Here is an 18,064-nt window from a genome sequence, read left to right on the forward strand (position 1 = left end):
GACTGTTGGGCTTTGAAATGCTTCCTGCATCCTCTGAACAGAGCTCGGCAGTGCCCCAGTCCCCACCCAAGAGAAGACAGAAATGGGGAGAGGCAGGGAAAGAGGGTTTCCATCTGTGGACTCTGGATATTTTGGGATATTCTGAAATGCCCCAAAGGCACACACATACACAGAGCCGATTTAAACATACCAGGAAATGCTCCCGGGTGGAAACCGGAGTGGGAGGTATGCTGGGGCCCTGCATGGCCGCTCTGTGCCATCGTCTGGAACAACTCCCAATTCAGGCCCTTCAATGCCTCACTCAGAGACGTGCTCACCGGAAGGGCATTTGAAGGTCATCTAGTTCACATCTCCCTTCATCCCGGCAGTCTTAGCCATATCTATGTCTTCACACTGTGTCTTTTGGTACAAGAGGACGGGGAGGGGGGAAGGCTTCCAAAGTGAGCTAGATGAAAAAGGAGAGGAGAATTGGTTTCAGGTGTGGCTGGATCCAGCAGTCTGAAAAGTTCTCAAAGCCAAGTCTCTGATTATCTCTGAGCCCTGCTGCCTCTGTAGCAGGCTGGTCTCAGTATCACAAAGAGATAAGCTATCTCCCCATAGGCCGAGGCCCTCATCAGTCCCTTGGAAGATCTTGGCATGAGTTGTTCTCACTGACCGGGCTTCGCCATACACACTGTTCTCTCTTCACAAGCAAAGTCAAGTCTACTCTCCAGTTCAGAGACACTCCCTACCCAGTCCTCATGCCAAGCCACCAGGCATTGCAAGCGCAACTCCCCACAGACCAGCATCTGTACTCCTTACACACGTCCAGTGACGGAGAACTCACCAGCGCGGGGCAGCCCTATCCTTGACACCGTTATTCTTCTTATGCTTCTGTGTGACGGCAGCATTTACCTGTGTCCTTTATTCAACTCCTTTCTTCCCGTGTCCTTAGCACCCGGCACAGGACCACACAGCAATGCTCATCAACACTTGCCAAAGATCAAAACCTGTCTGAAGGTTCCTCCTGGTTGCTCCAAGGTGGTTCCAGTTCACACGGTAACTGGAACTTCTTTTATAATTCTAGTCAGGTAGTTGTTGTGGAAGACACACAGACAGGACAGCCCCGAGAGGGCAAGTGTGCATGCAGGGGCTTTTAAGAGTGCGGTTTTAGGACTTTCGAGGAGTCTCCTAAATTCCAGAAGCACAAATGTGCGAGAGGAAATGGCGCAAAATGAGAAAACCTGACCATGGCGTCTGCAGAGACAGACACTGACTTGTGCACAGGATGGAGCCCAGGGCCACCCAACAGACTGGAGGGCTCAAAGCTCAGGGGATGCCGGGTAGAGTTATTGGGCCAGTCTCACCTCAATGGTGGGAGTAACAATGCCATCAGGGTCCCCCTAATGGACTCTCTAAAGATCAAACTGTCTTTGAGCAATTTAATGGTGCCCTAACACAAAGATAAAGTGCTTTTTATTTATTATGTAGAAAGTGTTCTGCCTTCACATATGCCTGCCTGCCTGCCAGAAGAGGGCACCAGATCTCATTATAGATGGTTATGAGCCATCACATGGTTGCTGGGAATTGAACTGGAAGAACAGCCAGTACTCTTAGGCCACTGAGCTATTGTTCCAGCCCAATATAGGCATTTTGTGTGTGTGTGTATATATATATATATACACACACACACAACAACAACAACACATACCACCAGCAAAAAACATGAGGTCAATTAGGGAGTACCAAACATGACCAATGATAACAGACAAAGCCATCAGGTCTGACACAAACCTTAGACTTAGACAAGAATATTAAAAGTTACAACTCAGGGCCCAGAGAAATGACTCAGCAGTTAAGAATACTGGCTGCTCTTCCAGAGGATATGGGTTCAGTTCCCAGCACCCACATGGCAACTCACAACTGTCTCTAACTCCAATTTCAGAGGGATCTGGCGCCCTCTTCTGGCCATCACAGGTATTGCATGCATATGGCGGATATACACACCCATAGGCAAAACACCCATACACATAAAATAATTAATTGTTTTAAAGTTATTCTAATTCTGCTGCATATGTTAAGAAAGAAGCTAAAGAGAAGTCAAGGAGATGGCTCAGTTGGTAAAGTGTTGGTCATGCAAGTATGTGGACCTGAATTTGATCCCCAGCACCCATATAAAGAAAAATATCTGGGCGCAGCAGTGTGTGCCTGTAATTCCAGCACTGGGTGTGGGGCAGAGACAGGAGGAGATGTGGGCTGCTTGACCACATAGGAGGATTGGAGTTCAAGGTGAGGCTTAAATGTCTTTTTATAAAAAAAATCCCACAAAGGGAGTGGAGATACGGCTCATCAGTTCAGAGCCCTTAAAGCACAATAAAGCTAGTGCCTACACCCACCAGTAACCCCAGCTCTGAGGAAGAGTGGAAACGGGAAGATGACTGAATTTTTCCAACTGAGTATACAAAGTTGACGTCCAGGGAGAAACCCCGCCTCGGAGGCATAGATGGAGAGTGTTGCAGAGGGGCACGTGCGGCCCTCTCTGTGCTTCCATGCACATTCACAGGTGTGTGTGCCGCTCCCCACTCCCATTTTCCCTTCAGAAAGAAGAAGACAAATCTTACAAATAACTAGAGTGTAGTAGGTCTTTCTTGTCAGACTTTCTTTGGATTACCAGCCCCCATATAATGACATGGAAACTCATTATCAGTTATGAAAGCTTGGCCTTCACTTAAGTTTGTTCCCAACTAGCTCTTATACTTAACTTATCCTGCTTCTATTAATCTACATTCTGCCATGGGGCTCTTTACCACTCCTCCATTCTGTACGTCTGACTCCCTCCATGTCTCACTGGCTAAGTCCTGCCTCTCTTCTCCCCAGAGTTCCTCTCTCTTCCCAGAAGTCCTGCCTACTCTCTTCTCCCTAGCTATCGACCATTCAGCTCTTCACTAAACCAGTCAGGGTAGGCAGATGAGGCAAAACATAGACACATTTTCATGCAGTGCAAACAAATATCCTGCAATGCTGGGAAGGGGGAGCCATAATATCCAAGAACACAGGGAAAGACTGGCAGATTTTTTGACAGAAACAACACAGGAGAGAAGATAGTGGAGCAGGGTCTTTAAGGAGCTGGGAAATCAAGCAGCTCATCTAGAACTCTATGCCCCGACAGAAAAATAAATTTGAAAAATGAAGGTGAAATAAAGACTTTTTCTGATATTAAAAAAACAAAAACAAAATAATTTGTCACCAGAAAACTCATTGCGTATGTAGACAGGAAAAGTGACAGTGGTGAAATATGGATTGTGCAAAAGAGCAAGGAACACTGGGAAGAAAGCCAGGGCTGGAGAGATGACTCAGTGACAGTGGCTGCTTTTTCAGAGGACCTGGGTTCAGTTCCCAGACCCCACATGGTGGCCCACAACCGTCCTTAACTCCAGTTCCAGGAGATCCAGCTCCTTCTTCTGACCTCTACGGGCACCAGGCACACATGGGATGCACAGGCATACATGCAAACAGTCATACACAGAAATAGATAAATCTTTAACAATTACAAAATGTCTATTATTATACATCTCCTTTAAAAGTATCTTTTCCTGGTGTGGTGGCACACACCTCTATTCCCCAAACTAGGGAGGCTGAAGCCGGTAGTTCATAATATTGAGACCAGCCTGAGCTACATAGTGAGACCCTGACATTTAACTTACCCCACCAATTCTCAGTCCAAGAGTAGATTTTAAATGGCTCAACACACACACAAGTATGTGCTTTGACAAATTCATTAATTAGATGGACTTTATCATTCCAGATGTATACATGTATCAAAATATCACATTGTATAAAAATACACAATTATGATTACAATAAAGGATGTTATACCTACAATTTCATTGACTTTGAGTAAACAAAGAAATTACTTGAAAGACACAAGCTACCCAAGGTCACCCAGATAAGAAGTGGATGTAGTGTGATGGCACACGCCTGTAAGGCCAGCACTTAGGAAGCAGAGAAGGAAGGATTCCTTTAAGTTCCAGGCTTCTAGGCAAGTCAGAGCTACATAGCGAGACTTTGGAGATAGAGAGAGAAGAGGGAAGGAAAGAGAGAAAGGAGGATGTAGAAGGAACGGTGGGCTGTGTCCTGCCACTCGCCCAGCTAGCTTTACCCAAAATAATTACACGGAAACTATATTCTTTTAAACACTGCCTGGACCATTATCTGTAACCTCTTATTGGCTAACTCTCACATCTTGATTAACCCATTTTTATTAATGTGTGTAGCACCACGAGGTGGTGGCTTACCAGGAAGGATCTTAACCTACGTCCATCTTGGAGAGGAGAGCTATAGCGTCTGCCTCACTGCTTTCTTCCTCTCAGCATCCTGTTCTGTCTTCCCCACCTACCTATGTTCTGTCCTATCAAAGGGCCAAGGCAGTCTCTTTAATTACCAGTGAAAATAACACATAGACAGAAGGCCCACCTACATCAGGAGGAGAAAGGGAAAGACAGGAGGAGTAAGGGAGGAAGAAGAAAAATAAATGCCTTTAATCCCAGCACTCGGGAGGCAAGAGGCAGGAGAATCTCTGAGTTGGAAGCCTGCCTGGTACAGAGTGAGTTCCAGGACAGACAAAGCTCCGCAGAGGAACCTTGTCTCCAAAACAAAACAAAACAAGACAACAACAAAAAATTGCATTCTAGCTAGAAACCATCTCACAGGGGAAACTTGAGGATTCACTCACGAATTCTGTGAACTATTTAAGGGAAATAAAACCAATTCCATAAAGTTCTTCCTTGAAACTGAAGAGGAACCAGCACTCTCTGTGACTCCACCATCACCATCGACTGTAACCAGGAAAGGACACCACAAGGAAAGAAAACTACAGCAAATGTCTCCTGTGAGCACAAATGGGAACCTCTAACAAAATCTAGTCCTGAATCCAAGAGTATTTAGTGGTCCATGGAAGCATGACGACCCGAGTCCCATTCCTAAAACCCAGGGAAAAATGTCAGAGGTAAGCGGGAGAATCTCCCAGGCTGGCCAGCCTGACTTGTGAGCTCCAGGACAAGGAGAGACCATGAGTCAAAGGAGCTGGGGGGGCTGGCATTCCCGAGGACCAACGTTCGAGGTTGTCCTTTAACTACCACACATACATTTTTAAAAAGCAAATGGGACTATTCCACCCAACAAAATAGATTGAAACTCCTGTCTTCTCAGCTCTCAGGACTTTGGAAGGAGACTGGTGAATGGGGAGACAGCTACTATCACACAACTTAATTATTGACTATTTCAGGTAAGGAGACACTGTGAAGGTAAACGAAGCCTTGGCAGAGGTTGGAGCTATGGTAGGGACTGGAGTGTGGTCTTAAGTAGATTAAGTAGATTCATCATGTAACATTGAATGGCATGTGGCTTTTGGAAAGAAACCTAAGAAAGCTGAAGATGCCAGGCACCCTTCACTGAAGAGACATCTGAATAGAGAGGAAGACACGAGCAAGAGTCCTGAGGTAGGAATGTGTTGGTGAACGTAGGCACGGTGAGAAGCCTGGTGTGGTTGGAACAGCGTGAATGAGGAGGTATGAATCCAGGCTGGAACAAATCAGGTTCAACCCTGGGGAGGGCTTTGACTTTCGTAGACTCATAGTGGAGCCTGGGGATGAGGTGGGAGCAAGCAAACTTCTCTGTCCACATGCCGTGTGCTCCCTGCCTCAGGAGATAGGGGGCACAGGGACTGTTCCATCCTACTGGGAGGGCCAGTGCCTCTCCAGGGCCTGGTGCACAGCTAGCTTCTCAGAATGCAGACTGAGAGTGGAGAGGGAGACAATCTTGTTGGAGGGAATGTTTCAGCGGGCACGGAAAGACTGTTGGTGTGTTTGAGAAGGGATGGTTGAATGGCTTCTGGAGGGAGATGGAGGGAATGACTGGCGGGACAGCTATGTGGGGGGACACTTACATTCCCTTGGCCTCCGTCTGCACAGCTCACAGCACCTGCAGCAGCCACTCCATACATGTTGGTTGAGTTAATATGTGAGCAGAGGAAGGGTTAAAATGTGGGCACATCTGGGGCAACACCAAACACAGACCTCCACTTCCTACCCAGGGCTGCGCCAGTCCTGGAAGACCCAGGCTCCCTGACTCAGGGAGACCAAGCTTCAAACCCAGACCCCACCCTTTCTCCACAGTAAGCTAAAGAGGAGCTGCCTGCCTGCTCCATACCCCAGCTCTACCTCCATCAAAATGAATCACTTCACAAGGTGATTATGGAATCAAACAAGGTGCTTACTTAGCACAAGGGCCTGGAGTGGAGCCTGGGAGTGTTTTCTGGGTCCTCACAGGTGGCTGTCTGTGGTTGGCACTCCATCTAAGTGTTACAATAGCCCTATGAAACAGGCCGGGTATTATGAACATGGCTGGCAAAGGAGGAGCCAGAAGCTCCAAGAGGTTCAACAAATTGACCGACGTTCCACGGTGTGTGGGAACAGAAGCTAGGAATTGAACCAGGCTGAGCTCCTATTGTTGCAGGTTGTTCTATTGTCTGTTTTCTCTTAGTGTGTATGCATGTGTGCATGTGTGTGTGTGTGTGTATAGTGTATGTGAGTATGTGTGTGAAGTGTGTGTGGAATGTGTGTGTATATTGTGTGGAGTGTGTGTGAGAATGTGTGTGTGGAGTGTGAGTGTGGAGTGCGTGCATGTGAATGTGTGTGTGTATAGTGTGTTGTATTGTGGTGTGTGTGGATGTGTGTGTAGTGTGAGTGCATAGTGTGTAAGTGTGAATGTGTGCGTAATGTATGTGAGTATGTATGTGTGTGTGGAATGTGTGGAATGTTTGTGAGTGTGTGTATATAGTGTGTGTGTTCACTGATAGGGCCACACTGACTGGTCAGCAAGCCCCGGGATCCTCTTGCCTTTGCCCCCCAGTATTGGGATTATTGGTGTGCACCGCAGTGTTAGGTTTTACGCGTGGATGCTGGGGAATCTGAACTAAGGTCTTCATGGTCTAGCTTCAGCTCACTCCCGGAGCCCCCTCCCCAACATTGCTCCTGAGCCACTGGCGCCCCATCAACAGCCTATGAGGAGAAAGGCACAGACCTTACCTTGGTCCCTTCTTTTTTTCTAAGGCTAGAGTTATACTCAGAAAAGGGTGGGGGCTTACACATGGCGTCCACCTGCCCCATGATTTCCTACTGAGCTGATGAGTGGAACTGCCCACCACCCTATCACTTGGCTCTGAGATGCACAAAGCCATCTCTACTCAAATAGACTTGCTGGGGATTTCTTGAGGGTGGGGGGGGGGGTCCATAACTTCACCCCAAAGAGGGACTTCTGCTGGTGTGCCCTGCCTGGTCAGAGAAGAGCCCTGGAAAGAGGCTGCAGATTATGACTTGGGCGGGCCTCAGGGCAGCTGTAATTGCTGGGCACCAGAGCCCAGGCCAGGCCCTCTGACGGAGACATTTATAGCGAGCCAGGCTGGGCACCATTTAAGTGGTTTTCTCTCTGGAGTGTCCCTTTAATAAGCAAGATGAGCCCTCCAATTACAGTAGGTTCTGGGGCAGCATGGCCTCGCCGTGATGTTCTTCAGAGGTCAAACGGAGGTTATTCTGCTCATTGACCTTGAGGTCTGGACTTCCAACTACATACTTTGAAAGTATAGACTCAGCTATTAGGGCTACTTGTGTCCCTGCAGTCACTCAAGGACCGACCAGCTGTGTGCAGTCATCCTGGAGACACAGTTCAACTTTGCTTGCAGCCTTCCAGGGATGAAGGGTTCACTACCTGCTAAAGCACCCACAGGCAAACAGTTCTTGAGACATTCTCTCTTCTTGGGAACTTTGGGGTTAATTCTCAGCTATGACACCTCTGCCAACCTCTGACCCTGAGCCAAGTCTATCATCCCTCTGAAACTTAGCTTTATTTTCTGTCAGAAAGCAGTCATTTGTTCACTCATCCACCCATCCATGTGTCCATTCATCCATCTGTCCATCAGTCCATCCATCCACCCATTCATCCATTCTTCATCCATCCATCTATCCATCCATCCATCCGTTCATTTAACAAATAGATCAACTCAGACTGAGCTTCCACAAAGCAGACTGGATGGAGGTGAAGATCTGAATGAAGTTGTTGGGAAGGTGGCTCAAGGAAGAGCCATGGAGGAGAGAAGATAGAGACAGGGAAGCTGTTGTGAGCTGAATTATTACCTCAAAAGAGTTAAATTCAAAGATTGAGGTGGCAGAACATACAAATCCTGGCCTCACTCTCCAGCACTTCAAAAATAAATAGATGATAGATAGATAGATAGATAGATAGATAGATAGATGGATGGTGAGCTATATAGAGAGAGATAGATAAAAGATAGATGTATAGATAAATAGAATAGATAATTAGATAGTAGATGGTAGATAAATAAATAGATGATAGGTAGATAGATAAATGATAAATAATAGGTGATTAGACAGACAGATAGATAATAGATGGTAGATGATAGATAAACAGATGATAGGTAGACAGATAATAGATAGTAGGTGATTAGATAGATGATAGATAGATAAAATATAGATAGATAGATAGATAAATGGTAGATAATAGATAGAAGACAGGTGGTGGACAGATACAAGATAGATAGACAGTGGGTAGGTAGATGATAGAAGATAAATAAAAAGATGATAGATAGATAGATAGATAGATAGATAGATAGATAGATAGATAGAAGATAGACAGTAGATAGATAGTAGATAGATAGATGATTGATAAATAGATAGATGAGCCCTCGCCCTGGCATCTGTAATCAGAGATTGCTCACTCATTTCCTGGCCGCCCAGACCCAAGTAATCACACAGAAACTATATTAATTACAACAATAATTAACTGTTACACCAATAGCTTAGGTGTATTCCTATCTGACTCTTACATTTTAAATTAACCCATTTCTATTAATCTATGTATCACTACGAGGCTGTGGCCTACCGGTAAGGTTTTGGTGTCCTTTTCCTTCTGTAGCTACATGGCGTCTCCCTGACTCTGCCTACTTTTCATTTATATCTCTGTTTGGATTTCCTACCTGGCTTTATTCTGCCCTGTCATTGGCTGAAGAAGCTTTTTCATTAAGCAATGGTAATAAAACATGTTCACAGCATACAGAGGGGAATCCCACATCAGACACCTGAGCATGTGAGTGTACATAGAAAGCGGGCCTCTACGGAGCAGTCAAGCTAAGGTGAATCACATCAGACAGAGTGCGCCCAACCCAATCACTGATACACTTGTAAGAAGAGGAAGTTGGGGTACACAGACACATGGAAAATGGCCATTTGAAGACACAGGGAAGCAGAGGACACCAACACAAGCCAGGAATGTTAGCTAGACACAGAGGCCAGGAGAGAAGCAGGAAGGAACTATCCATCTGCCCCGTCAGGAGGAACCAGCCTTCAATCATCTTGATTTCCAACTAGCTCCCAGAGTTTTCTTGGCTGGGGAGGGCCCTAGTTGATAGTTTGGGTGCGGCAACTTCCCCTGCTACAAAATGACCCTGAGAACTGTGTCCATGCCCCAGAGTTGGCATAGAGCATTACACAACTATCTTGTCCCTAGAAGGCGACACCACATCCCCTGACCTGAGGTATCAGCAGATTCTTTGACCAGCATGAAACTGGTGTATTTTTACGTCTTTAGTTTTAATTTTATGATTAGTACAAGTGTGTGTGCGTGTATGTGTGTGCTTGTGGAAACTGGTGGATAATCTCCACTGTCATTCTCAGGAACATCTTCTTTGAGATAGTTTCTCATTGGCTTGGTGCTCACCAATTAGAATAAGGCTAGTTGGCCAAGCAGTTCCCAGAACCTGCCTGTCTCTGCCTCCGTGGTTAGGCACATGTGTCAACGCTCCCAGTATTTTCACGTGAGTTCTGAGCGACTGAACTCAGGTCCTCGTTCTGGAGGCATGCGCTTTACCTGCTGAGTCCTCCCCCAGGCCCTGATATATCTTTATACATCTTTAATTCACTCGTTTAGCAAAGCATCCTGGGAACCAGCCTGGAAGAAGTGCTGGGGAGTCAGATGGGGCTGTGGGTAGCTGAGTCTGTTCCTTCCTTTTCCCCCTATTCCATATCCATCTTTACAAGAACGGGGGGAGGGGGCCGAGTTTCCAGTTTCAAAGTTTTTATTATGAAATTAACACATATTAAAACATATTTCAAGTTTAAAACTTTTCAAGTAGTCTAGAGGTGTGTGAGGCATGATGTGACAGTCACTTTCCCTTCCACTGTTTGGAGTTCCTTTCAGCCTTTCCTGTGTACAGGAAGAGAAGCAGAGCGGCTTACTCTTGTTTCTTTTTGTTATTGGTTTTAACAAACAGAACAGCGAGGGCTGTTACACAGAGAAGACCCATATTAAAGCGGGTGTCGGGGGCCATGACTGCTCACTTCCCTTAACGTATCATGGTTACCTTCCTTTGCAGGGCTCCCAAGGGAGGTAGTGCTGCCCACTGGCCTAGCTGGACAGAGTGCCATCTTTGCCGAGGTTACTCTCTAGGAAGTTATGGGAACTCTGAGGTCCAGGTCTGTCTGACAGTGGGCTCGGAACTGGACTGGAGGGAGGGAGAGACAATGCAAGGTTTCTCTGCTAAAAACTGAAGCTTTGCCTTCAACCTTCCTTAGTGGCTCAGCACCACCACGGAAGAGAAACTGACTCCTGAGATAGAGCTGAGAGGAGCAGGAAGGAGGAAGGAGAGACTTGGGGATTCAGAACTCCAGGTAGGGAATCAAGACCTGGCTACCTAGGGAGGCAAGAGCCTTCTGTGGGTCTGGGCAGACAGTGCCAGGAGGAAGGGGCCTTGGGGCCTCTGCCACCTCTGCCAGCTCCCAACTAGCACACACACCTCCTTGGTGATGTCCTCCTTCCCTTGTTCCTTTGAGCAGATTTGGGTTTCTGAGTCCTCTTTGGTGGGGCCAGCTGGCAGGCAGGCAGTCCCTCAGCATCCCACCCACAGTCCAGCTCACGTAGAGAAGGTGAGCACGTGCCTTTCTCCAGATGTTCCAGACACCAGTCTACATCCCACAGTGGATGCTGAGATCCCTTGAAAAAGTACGCTGCCAGGCAGTCACGTAGCTTTGACTTGGATCGCTCTACAGACTGGCGGCTCGCTCCCTTCTAAGGAAGCTGACTCCCTTGGGAGAACTGTGGCGGAGGTGGGGGAGGGGAAGGAGATGACATCTGGATGTAAAGTCTGTCTGTCTGCGTTCTAGGTGAGGGAGGGTTCATCGAGTCTCAGTTTCCCCATCTGGCTTCCTTGGCTCAGTATTGATCAAATGGTACTTCTAAAGCCAATAGTGGGTCCTGGGATTGATGTCATGGTTTGTGACCCATAGCTTTATAAAGACAGATCAACCAGGATTGGAGGCCTCAGGGTGGAGAACCATCTTGAATGTTGCAGTCTGAGTACAGCTTTGCTGGGCATGGAGAGGTGGCAGGTCCAGTGGGGGCAGGGTCTCCAGCTATGCTGAGGGTGGCCAAGAAGAACTCTCAGACACAGGCGAGTTTTCTTGTCCACTCTGTCCTAGTACCCGAGCCCAGGCAGGGGCCCCAGAGGCGGTGGGAAAAGGGAGACCCCCTCATCTCTCCTTGGTGCATCCCTTGGGCTGTGAGAGCCCCATAAATCGTCTGCCGGGAGCCAGGGGCATAGAACTTCGTGATTTATGCCCTGCGGGGACCGCCCCCTCAGCCTCCTCGCTGGCTCTGTGGGGCCACGGCCTGGCAGGCTGGGGGCTCCAGACAGCCCTGTGGTTGCCGTGGTGACAGGTTCAGGCTGGGCCATTCTGCTCCCTCCCTCATACCCCGTCCCTTCTGCTTGCTTTCCAAGCTTCCCAACATCCCTGCTGGGCATCCCTCCCCTCCACAAGTCCAATGCGTTCTGTGGGTGAGGTGCCGGAGGAAGGTTTGACTTCAGCATATCCAGTGGGATTTGAATGCTGTTCTGTTTCTGGGTTGGCAATAGTAAGATTAGCCTAATGAGTGTGTTCTAGAGGACTGGTGAATGCTGGAGCAGGGCAGGGACAGTGCTGGGCCCTTCTGTGGACAGTTAGATTTTCACAGGTTTCTGCCACCTCATCTGTGACGTAGGTGAGATCTGAGTTTATTAACCTCCCCAATGCCTTCCATGTGCACAATAGGTGCTCAGTAAGAGTGGGGCTGGGGAGATGGCTCAGTCGATAAAGTGCCTACCATGCGGGCATGGAGACCTGCATTCGGATCCCCGGTACCCACATAAGAAGCCAGGTGCAATGGCAGGTGTCTATAACCCCAGCACTGAGTAGATCCCTGGAGCTCACTGGCCAGCCGGTCTGAGCAAATCAGCTCTAGTCTCATGAAGAGACCCTGCCTCCAAACAATAAGATGGAGAGTGAGGGAGGAAGAATCTGTCTTTGACCGTGGGCCACCACTTGCGGATGTGCACACTCATATGCATGTTCATTCACATTCACACCCACACAAACAAGCACACATACACACAAGCGAGTGGATGCGTAAGTTTCATGTAACTGTGCAGTCTTAAGTGAGAACAGTACGGTGGATCAGAGATGGCCGCGACTTCTTGAATGTGACAGTGTTTAGTTCATCCTCCCTGAACCAGGGTAGCTCTCAAAGCTCAAGTCTCGCCATTAAGGGGGTGATCTATGCCCCCACCCAGGCTAGGTCAGGCACCTTGCAGCCTCTACACTAGGACTTTCAGCCACCATAAGAGGAACTGAGGCTCCCTGCAGATGCCGTGCTGAAAAGTCCTGGCCTGAGGGAAACCAGGCCACCCAGTTCTTGACTATCACCCGTGGAGGGCCCATCTCAGAACAAGGTGAGTGGCTGGGGGCAGCCAGAGCCATTAGAGTCCTGATCTCCCCCTGGGCATCAGAGCACAGCTTCTCATTTCCCGAGACTTTCAGGGTCAGTGCCAGAAGGAACAAAGCCACCTTGCTCCTGTGGGACTCTCCTGCACACATGGGTGACTGGGGTGCTGGCAGGGCCTCGAGTTAGTGCATTTTTGGCTTTATCAAGAGCTTGAAGGCTTGGCAAAATGACTCCGCTGGTAAAAAATACTTGCAGAGTGGCCCTGGTGACCAAGTTTGACCCCCAGAATCCTCGAAATGTGAGAAGAACCAATTCCACCAAGCTGCTCTCTGACCTCTACAAGTGTGCTATGGCACATGTGCCCCCACCACATCCTAACAATGATAAGTGAAATAAAACAGGCCTGATAAGATTGCCCAGAGGGCAAAGATACTTGATGCCAAACCTGACGACCTGAATTCAAGCTCCGGGACCCATATGGTAGAATGAGAGAATGGACTTCCAAGGCTTGTCCTTTGACCTCCACATGCATGCCATGGCATGCATGGACCACCCCGACATACACATATAAATAAATAAGCAAACAGATAAGCATAAATAAAATGAATAGCTCTGAGTACCCCCACTTTAAAACCAAGTACATATAGGTGACAGTGGAGGAGGGAACATTTGCCTGGTGCAGCAGAGCTACACAGAAGCTTCTGGAAGTCCAGGGACTTGGTTTCTTGATGGCTTCCGCTTCTATGTGTCCCTAGAGAGGATGGAGCCACCTCTTTGGGCCTTTAGATTAAGGCATCTCCCCCTGCTGGACACCATCAGAACCTTCTATTTCAGTGGGCATATCCTCTCACTGGGTAAGTGAGTCACAAGGAGAATCAGTGACTCTCCCAAGGTCACCCAGAGCTCGTCCCCAGGTCACCCAGAGCTCGGGATGAGAACTGGAACAGAGTCTCTATCCCTGGCTACCTTCCATGGTCTCGTCAAACAGGCCACCTTTAGTCTCAGAACCACAGCTCTGTTTACGCAGCCTTGGAGAAACAGGCTTGCCCTTCTTTCCTGCCTGTCTTCCCTGCATGAACAATCATACAGTGTGTGTGTGGTGGGAGGGGAGAGGACTGTTATTCATCTCTGCCCATAGAACACTAGCCTCTGACAAGGGCTCTGGTAATGGTGGTCTCTAACTGTCCATTGTGGATAATGTCCCTCTCCCTAGTGAGTTAAGGACAATAAGCCCTTCTTTTGTTTGTGTGTTCATAGTCTGGGCAGGACTGGGTAAAAATGTTAGGTCTTTGCTCCATAAGGTGTGGGCTGGACTTGCGGGGAAAGCCCCTCTATGGGAGTTTATTCATGTGACCTGAACCTTGGCTGTTCCTCTTGTTCTTTCCTTGAGGCAGCTTGGGCTTCCTCCTGCCATGGCACTATCCTCCCACAGTGGGTATCCCAAGAGGAAGAAAGCAGGCCAGTGTCTGGAAAGGACCTCGCTGACGCTTCCATTGCAATCTATGGGTCACCTTTCCACAGAACATGAACCTAGAGAATGGGACAGAATTGGATAGGTGTTTGGGTCTATATGTTGACATGTCCCACGGGATCCACAGGACCTAGAATGGTGCCCAGAAGACAGGAACTCCTGGCGTAGACTAGAATCCATGTTTGCATGAAAGAACACACTGTAGTTTACCTTCTGAAGTTTCAGCCCAGGAGCTGAGAGGCTCAAGCTAGGGAAAGGGAGGGGTGTGGAAAGAGCCCTCTCTGCAGCATCTGAGGCCTGGATTTGGTCCCCAGCTCTGCCCCCAGGGTTCTGGATGACCTTGGGCAAGTCACAAACATCTCCGCGGGTGTCAGCAAAAGCTAATAAAACCAGACCCCGGCTTTTCAACTTGTGTCGTCCAGCCTCTGCCTATGACTTGCTTTAATTAAGATAAGAGCTCAGAGCATGTTTGGGCTAAACGCTCTTTGATGTCCTGCGGCCTTCAGTTGTTGTTTTTGATGTCCAGGGCCGGGGAACTGGACTGGGCTTCTCTGCACTACTGGCTGCCTGCCTGCCTTCTGCAGTTGGCCTTGTTAAAAGCATGTATGATCTAATAAAGGCAGCTTGATGGGGCTTCCTCCCTGGAGAGGGAGACACTTCCAATCTCCATGCTGTCTCTGCGAAGGGCCTTTATTGAGCACCAGCTGAGCCCCGTGTTGGATTGTCCCCGTTCTACCCACGAGGAAATCGAGGCAGTGGAAAACCACAGGGTCAACTGAGAGGCCAGGGTGTGGACTCTCAACCTTCACGCAGTGTAGTCTGCTGGGGCTGCAGACTGCTGGTGGCCCTGACTCGGGAGTGAAGTCTGTAGGGAACATGAGTGGGGTGTGTTAAACAGGAACGCAGTCAGCCTAGCCGCTAAGGTGTCAAACCTTAGAGAGAGTCAGCTGGCCCGAGGTGGGTTGCCTTTAGGTGCCCCCGTTTTCCAGGTGAGAAGACGGGCTCAGAGAACGGGTGAGAAAAGGAAGAGAAAGATGGGGGGTGGGAGGAAGCAGGTAGGGGTTCTGGGACCTGGCGGCCTTTTGTGTAGCTCATCACCTAAAGTTAAAATCCAGACGTCATGGGTGGGTCGATCTCATTCGAAAACTGTTGGCTGGAGTGGTCTTGGGGTCTCACTGCCCAGGTGGGTGGGAGCATAGCTGGGCCGAGCTTCAGTGACTCAAATGATGTTCAGGGATTTGGAGTGTCCTTCATCCTAAAAGAAAAGCTTGGGTAAGTGACCCTCTGCTGTCACCTGAGCGTCCAGGCTCACATCTAGGAGATAACCAAGGGATGCAAAGTGTCACCTGGACCCTAAAGCAGTCAGCTGGGTCCCTGCTCTCTCATGGTGCCCAGGACAAAAGTCAAACAGTTCTTCCATGACACTCTGTGTCAGACTCCACACCAGGGCAGGCAGGAGACAACCTCACCCCACTGCCTTTATTTCCATGTCCCTGGACCCCCAGTACCCAGTGTCCCGCTCTACCTTCTGCATATCCAACAGAGAGGACCCGCCCAGGTCCTCAGTGGCCAGAACCCCAGTCCACATGAGGCTTTAATGAGCCCAGTCTCAGGGTGAGCCAGCAGCTCAGGTCAGGATCAGGCATCCGGGGCTGTATAACCGTGGATAGGTCTCTGCTCTCTCTGGGCTTCTCTTCCTGTCTCCTCTGGTTGGTTGAGCTCTGAGGTTTTGAAGGCTGGTTGTCTTCTCCACGTCTGGGCAGCCAGGGATAGAAGCCCGTGCATTTAGGCCAGGCCTCCCGAGCAGCCTTATCGTGAATGGCTATCTTCATTGTCTGCATAGTGTTCATTTCCTCTTGGCTAAGAAAACATGTTTGCGAGATCTGATCTCCCTTGAAAGCGGCAGGTTAAAAGCAGAGGAAAGGGTTTGGGCTCTGCGGAGTGGGGACTGAGGGCGGGAGCTGACTTCTGCTCTTGATGAGAGAGAGGAAGTAGGGCCTGAGCCCTAACTTCAGTCCGGGAGCCCCACCCACTCTATACCGGTCTATTCCAGCAGCAGGCCTGGAGAGGTGGAGAGCCTTGCTAAGGGTCACACGGCAGGAAAATGTCCCTTTCCTTGAACCTTCTATAGCTCCCCAGTGAGGGCAAGGCAAGTATAGCCTCTGCTTAGGGCTTTCCTTTTCTGTCATTTGATTCTTTGGTTCCAGATACCCTATAGGTTCAAGCATTCTGCTCATCCCAACCCTGCCTCTGTCTGTTCCCCCACCCCACCCCCACCCACAGCGGTATTAGGAGGCCTAAGGGGGTCACTCAAGGGCTGACTTTCCTTCCTTTCTGCCTCCCACTCTCTCCAAACCCTGGGGGCTGTGCTCAGGGCCTTGCACATCACACCTCTGGTCCCCTCAGAGCCCCCCACCCACCTGTGCACACAGAAAGCTGTCGCTGCAGAAAGTATGCACATACGATCCCATTTTCAATAAAGGGAACCGTTAATGCAGCCGGTGTGGGCTCGGCCCTGGCCTTGTGTTTGTGGGAGTCGCTTTTCTCGGTTCTCATAGTGTCCCTGTGTAGGGATGCTGTAGGGACCACATTTAAAGATGAGCAAGCTGAAGTGTGCTTACAGGTGTCCCTCGGGGCCAGTGCAGCTACAGGCCAGTCAGGCTCCAGGCCAGGGCAGCTTCAGGTTCATTAGGTTTTAGGGATGTGCTCTCTCTCAACTCCTCTGTAGGGCTTCCAGAATGTTCTCCATGTTTCTCCTCCTTGCATGTGCATGGATCCCAATCCAGAGGCCAGGCAGCTGAATCCTCTCTGGGCTTGGTTGGAGCAGCGGAGTGGGAAGACTCACTCACTGCCTCTTTTGCTGGGTTTGGTTATCATATTAATCTAACTGAACCTGAGCTTTGAAAACAGGGAAAATCACACACATTCAGTGTGCAAAACTCAGAAGAGGGACGAGAAGGACTAAGAACCAGCAGGGACGCTCCAGAGGGATGTCACAGGAGTAAGGGATTCAGGGGTTGTCCCATGTCCAATGTCACCAGCAAGGAAAGCAGCCCTTAGTGCAGGGTGAGAGGCCCTTTAAAAGTCAAAGCAGTATCCCACAGAACACAGAGGGCGTGGCCAGCCTGTTTGAAGCTGCCTGTCGGCAGGGGCATGGAAGGAGATGTCCCGTTAATGCAGAACTATGTGCTTGCTAGCCCAAGATCGAGTGAGACTCTGTGTCGTCCTCAGAGCTAGACAGCAAGAGGACATCACTGTTTAGCAACAAAACAGGGATCCTTGTGCAACCCCAGTCATTCCCAAAACCTCCTGGGGGGGGCATGTTTTTGTGAGAACTGACTGTCAAGGTCACAAGCAGAATATTTTGCTGAGCAGATGGCTGAGTCATGTGGCAAGCACTTTCCAGAGTTCCCAACTCTGGCTTGATGGGACCCTTTCCACCTGTGACTATCTTAAGGCAACAGTCCCTATGCCTTCCTGCATCCAGTAGCTAGTCTAAACTCGGAGGCTGGGTTGCCGCCCTGCTTTGGCTGTAGGTACAGGTGAGTCCTACCTTTCCCTGTGCAGTGCTAAAATTCTAGACTTGTTTTCTAGCTTGTACCTATCTGGGTCTACCCCTAGTTCCTCCCTTTCTCAGTGTGCCCTCTGTCAAGATGCCCCAAAGAGACCTCAGCTGGGCAGTGGGGAGGGAGGATACTCTGGGGCCTGGAGCCTTCCTGCAGGCCACAAGATTTATGGAACGGCGCTCCTAAACTTCCATCCACTGTCCCCACCCCAGCTCTGGGTCAG

General features: G+C 49.2%; 1 long non-coding RNA gene across 1 annotated transcript; it reads right to left on the minus strand.

The window, feature by feature from the left end:
• Positions 1–14,947: 14,947 nt before the first annotated feature.
• Positions 14,948–16,162, minus strand: LOC146894111 (uncharacterized). Its single transcript, XR_015001990.2, has 2 exons — positions 15,801–16,162; positions 14,948–15,530 (listed from the first exon to the last, which is right to left on the minus strand). It is a non-coding gene; the product is annotated as an uncharacterized LOC146894111 (long non-coding RNA).
• Between the last annotated feature and the right edge of the window lie 1,902 nt (positions 16,163–18,064).

This window comes from Myodes glareolus, chromosome 6 (genome assembly GCF_982192425.1).
Source record: "Myodes glareolus chromosome 6, mMyoGla1.1, whole genome shotgun sequence".
NCBI lineage: Eukaryota > Metazoa > Chordata > Mammalia > Rodentia > Cricetidae > Myodes > Myodes glareolus.